Source organism: Delphinapterus leucas, chromosome 6 (genome assembly GCF_059928025.1).
Source record: "Delphinapterus leucas isolate spDelLeu-1000000601 "Yukka" chromosome 6, BTC_Dleu_Yukka2, whole genome shotgun sequence".
Taxonomy (NCBI): Eukaryota; Metazoa; Chordata; class Mammalia; order Artiodactyla; family Monodontidae; genus Delphinapterus; species Delphinapterus leucas.
Window position 1 is genome coordinate 16,452,302 of NC_143134.1, and position 5,647 is coordinate 16,457,948.

Genomic DNA, 5,647 nt, shown 5'->3' on the forward strand with positions numbered 1-5,647 from the left:
AACGGGTGGATGATTAAGCAAACCATGGCACGTCCACACTGTGGGACACTAGTCAGTGCCTAAAACAATGAATTATCATCCACACAGGCAACGACTTGGTAGGATCTCCAGGGAATGATGCTGAATAGAGAAGCCAATCCCCAAGGGTTACCGATGGTCTGATTCCATTTATACACCATCCTTGAGCTATCCCAATTATAGAGGTGGAGGATAGATTGGGGGTGCCATGCGTGGGAATGGGGGTGGTGAGTCTGTCAAGGGGCAGCATGGAGGGGCCGCGTGGTCACGGGACGGTTCTGTATCTTGATCGTGGTGGTGATCACGCAAATCTACACGAGATAAAATTGCACAGAACTACACACACGCACACACAAGCGCGTGTCAAACTGGTGAAACCTGAAGTTTGGAGGGTTGTACCAATGTCTGGGCTTTGATGCTGTCCTGAAGTTGTACGTGGTCTTCTCATTGGGGGAACTGGGCCACAGCACCGGGTGCGGGACACTGTTCTGCTACTTTCTGTAAATCGAAAACTGTTTCAAAATAATACAAACTGCAGTTGAACATGAAACATCTGGCTTCACCTCTACCGTAGAGTCAGACTCCCGTCCAGCACTACGTGAGACAAGGTCAAGATCTGGCTCATAGGACGAGCCTCCGCTGGTCAGACGGCATATCTCCTACGGTGACAGCAAAAAGAAGAGAGAGCCACGGTACCAGCTCCCTGTGAGCTGCACGCCCCACACCAGAGAGGACAAAAGGGCCGCATGACTGTGACAGGGGACAGCAGCTGCCCCCAGGCTTCCGCCCCTTGTGTTCTGGACGCTCCCGAGCCGTCCTGCCAGGAACGAGATGTGCTTCGCCTCTTGCCTTTGCCTGTGTGGGACATGAGGATCCAGGCAAGGGTGTCTGGGGGCCCTGGGGTGGCCCTTTCTCTGCTCCTCTCTTGCCCGGGCCTGGGCCTCAGTGGTTTTAACAGCGTCCCTGTAGTTCTGCCAGGAAGCTGGGCTTGGAACCAGATGAAGCTCTGCCGTGGAGGAGCCAGAGGTTTGCATCCTGATTCCGCCAGCAGCTCGCCCCCAGGCAATTCAGCGGCCCTGTGTCCTGCATGTAGGATACGAGACTTGCTGTCCACGACACTCCAGCACCTGCTGTCCTGAGCACAGCCTCCCTATTGTGGGGAAGACCTAGGACATGTAAACGGCACATTCAGTGGCCAAGGGTCCCAGGGAGGCCTTCTCCTGGATGTGAGCAGGCAAATGAAAAAGCACAAAGAGACCAAGGGCTTTGGAGGAAACAGGGCACCTACTAAAATATGCCACCGTGGTGTGCGGGTCCAACACAGAGATGCCTGGAACAGTTCCTCCTTTGGACCTGGAGAGACTGTTGCACACACACACACACACACACGGATCTGAAGGAAGAACATCATGGTCTCCACATATACACAGAAATAAATCAGAAGGATGTCCCAGATTCCAGCTCATCATTCATTCAGGGAATTCATTTGTTCTTCCATCATTCATTCATTCGCTCAATCCACACCCATTTTAAGTGGGTCTCATAATTATTGGGCACTGCTTAAATCAACCTTCAACTTCTCATTCGGAACTGCACGCTCAGCCTTGAACACTGGGCCCTCCAGAAAGCCCCAGATGCTTACATGGTATTAGTTATCAGGGCCAGAAATATGAAGAAATAACCAAGGGCAACATCAAGGCCAGGGGCTTGTGAAGGAGAGCTGGGGACTGGGCTGGGAGAGCTGGAAAGAAACAGCAGCACCTGTGCCCGCCAGCCACCATCTCTGTGCACGGGTGTCGGAGGGCGGCCTCCGCCAATTGTGGGATATTCACGAGTGTTACATGGAGAAAGGCCTTCCAGGGTCACGAAAGTCTAGGGAAGGCTGAGTCCTCCCAGGCCAGCGATAGCCTTTTCTGCAGGACTCTCCAGACCTTTCCTGTGCTAACACGCATTGTATATCGCCAAGGTGGAGATGCAGCCAGGGGAGTTTCCCAAACCTGCCTGAACACAGAGCTTTCTGCGGGACCTTTTGGGAAACGTCTGATGCTGACAACAGGATCTGTTGAGAAAGGAAGGGCTGACTCTGGACCCCGGGAGAGGAAAGTTCATGCCAAGAATAGACAGGATCAGGCAGCCACGTAAGGGGCAAGGGACAGGGAAAGGAGGAAAGAGGGTCAGATGGGAGATTTCTGTAGGATTTGGGACAAGTGACCTAAAAGAGACAGCGGAACACTGTCTGCTTCAGAGGAAGAGACTAATTCTTTCCCCTGGGGTCTGGGGCACTTGGGGACACATGTCAGACCGAAAGCCCAGCTTCGAGTGAAGGTCAAGACAGGAGAACCAGGAAAGGAGCGTAAATATCGCATCTGCTGGAGACAAAGATCCTGGTGCAGCAGGGGCGGCTCAGGGGTAGCCACAGAGGCTTCCCCAGCTGAGGGAGCTTCTAGACTTATAGCCCAGGCAGCCTGAGGCCTGGGCCACCCTCTGAACCAGCATCCTCCCTCCCTGGTAACCGGCAGTCTCCCAGGCAGTCGCAGCAAACCGAGGACACCTGCCACCTAGCGGCAGAGGAAAATGCTGCATGACGATGGTTTTGTGTACTGAGAGCATCTTCAGAGACTTCACGCGGTTTACTTGAATCTTATTTAATGCACGGCACCCGCCGCACGGTTGTGAGTTTCTGATCTATTCCAGCCCATAACATCAACACATTTGGGCACAGCAAGGCTCACTCCCAGAGCCCCACGGTCCCCGTTCCGGGACTGATCATCCTTCTGTGTTTAGGCCGTTGGAATCCCAGGAATCCCAAAACCCGCCGGAGGCGGCAGGGCCAGGAGTCCCCAGACCTGAGCCCTCTCACCCGTTCTGGGGTCCACTCATGGAGGACCTTGTGTCTTTGTTGTCCCCCAAAGCCCTCCTGGGGATGAATACATGCTCCTAAGACCGATGTCTGGGCTCTCTTTTCTCCTTGAAAATTGCCCAGCTATAGAGGAAGGATCAATATCTATTTCCACTGTGGTATGCTAGGGGACTTGGCAGGTTTTTAGTTCTCCGGGTGTTAGTTTCGGTTCTTTGCGAGCGTTTTGGGAGCTGTTGCTTGCGATTAATCACTAGGAGACAAGGCTCTTCTCCTTGGTTTGGCCACCAGGGAAAGGCCGCAGCGTGAAATTCCAACCAGTGAGGGGGACCCGCCTCTTCCCCTGCCTGGCTGGACCCCAGAGAAGCGCCTCTTATTCCAAGTCCCCCTCCCTGTGCCTTAGCCTACGCTACTTCATGCATTCATGCACTTGCGCGTTCCTTCACCTGCGTGTCTGCTGCTGCCCACCAGGAGCTGCTGGAGAAAGGATGATGGCTCTGAAGGGGACGGTCTGGGAGCCAGCACAAGCAAGTTCACAGGCAGTAACCGAGGCACTGGGAGCCACCTTCGAGGTGCGTATAGTTATGGGGGCTTGGAGGACATGCACCTGACTAGTTCTGGGGGATGACTCCAGAGGAAGGGAGTGACATCTCAGATGACACTAAAAAAAATGAATAGCAGCAAAAAGCTGGGGAAGGAGGGAAGAGAGTGGCCAGTCAGGCAGAGCCAGCAGGGTTGGTCTGCAGAGCTGAGAACGAGTAGGGCCGCCCGGGGACCTGAACCCGGGGGTCGGAGGGGCCAGAGGCTGGCCCTGAGCAGCTGTCCTTACATTCTTCGTGAAACTGCAGGTACGTGTTGAGGTTAGTCTGAGCCAAGTTTGGAGACCCCACCCAAATAGTCCGAAGTCTGTAGGACGGTCTTGAACTTGAGCGTATCTCGTAAGAATCTTCTGGTCTGGGGGTAAGACGGGACTTGGTAGGACCCTCGGGACTTCTCCAGAAAGACTGAATGGATGGGAGGTTTGGGAGGGCAGGGATTGATGGCTTCTCTCGGGTCCAGTCTAGACGGAGAGACCAAACACGTGACCTTCTGGGCAGTCCCTGCAGAGGCACACGTGTGCAAGGGTCGGAGGTGTGGCTTCAGAACATTGGGTTTGTGAGAACGTGACCATCCAACAGCAGCTTCCTCCCCCCAGATTCAATGAATTTTTTTCTCTCTGTTGGTCTTGGTTTCCTCGTCTATGAAGTATGAAGATTGGACTAAATAATCTTAAGGATACCTCCAGCCTGGAACCTTCCGTGATTATGAATCTACCTCTTATCAACATGCTCTTCCCTCTGAAAATCTTTCTCTCTGCCCTCCCCGAGGGCAGCAGAAGGCCTGGCCCAGGGAGCCGGTGTCACACTGGGCCTGCCTCCTGTGCAGTGTTTCAGACACCCACCCCCTTGCCAAGACTTTCTGTAGTGAGCAGGGTGCTGACCACCGGCCAAGGGCTGCAGGCTCAGGGTCTCTCTGGCACACACGCATTGCGCTCCGAGCGAGGGGCTGCGGGTCTCACTCTCCCCCAGCTGGGAGAGCAGTACCAGCAGGCAGCGGGCATCAGGGCAGTTGCCGGAAGGATGCAGAGGCCTCGCTGGTGAGGGGTTGGAGAGAAGAACCAAGACATCTCCAGGAGGCCGTGTCGGGGGATCATTTGGACCTTAGTCTCCTCATCTGTAAATGACTGGATAATAATGAGGGTAAATAACTGAACAGGGATGGGGATTAAAAGAGGTCAGAACATGGAAGTATTGGTTACATGGGGCTATGAGTTTCCTATCGCTACAGGGGGAGCCAATCTCCCAGCACGGGTTCTGCATATTCTTGGTCTTTCCTTTCAAGGCTGAGACAACCAGGGATGATGGGATTTTAGATAGATTGCAACAGAATTTGATGAGCCCAGAATTCTCCAAACATGTCAGCTTTTCCGCTCCCCGTGTCTGCCTGTATTTTGCAGGCATTATTTCCTGTTGGGCACGTGGTTGTGGTGGGGGTGGGGGTAAGGGCGGGGGCAAGGAGATTGTAGAGGTTGCGGAGGTCGACTGCGAGCCTCGGATGGAAGCGGTCAGTGGCGACATCAGCAGTGGCCTGGGCCTTACCGGTGCGTGGGTTTGCTTTAAAACACCCAGGAGGTCACTCAGGGTAGGAAGGGGTTATTCTGTTAAGTCCCGGCTGTCCTGAGGAGCGGCCACAGGCTGGCCAGGTAACCCTGTGCCCGTGTGTGTGCATCCCATCTGTTTGCAGAAGTCAGAGGCAGCTCGGCTGACTCTCCTCCCCTGTCTCGAGAAGTTGCCTTCTCCTCCCCGCAGATATCTAGGTTACAGTTGACCCTTGAACAACAAGGGATGCTGTTCTCGGTATCCAAGGATCCTCTGTATCCGCCACTCAACCAACCGTGGACTGCGTTGTGCTGTAGCGTTTACTCTTGAAAAGCATCCACCGAGAAGTGGACCCGGGCAGTTCAAACCCACATCGTCCCAGGGTCAATTGTCCTTCTTTGCCCCACCAACCCTCTCCAGCCCACCATCAAGTCCCATGCGTTTGGCCTCCGAACTAGCTCCTCCCACCTCCTCCCATCCCACCCTCCCAGGCCATCGCCCTCTCCCTGGACCACATCACAGCGCCCGACTGATCCACAGGTGCGCACTTAGCTCCACTCCCAGCCCCTCCCTGATATACCCACAGGGGCCCCCAGATGCAAACTCCATCACATCACAGGCTGTTTAACCCCAC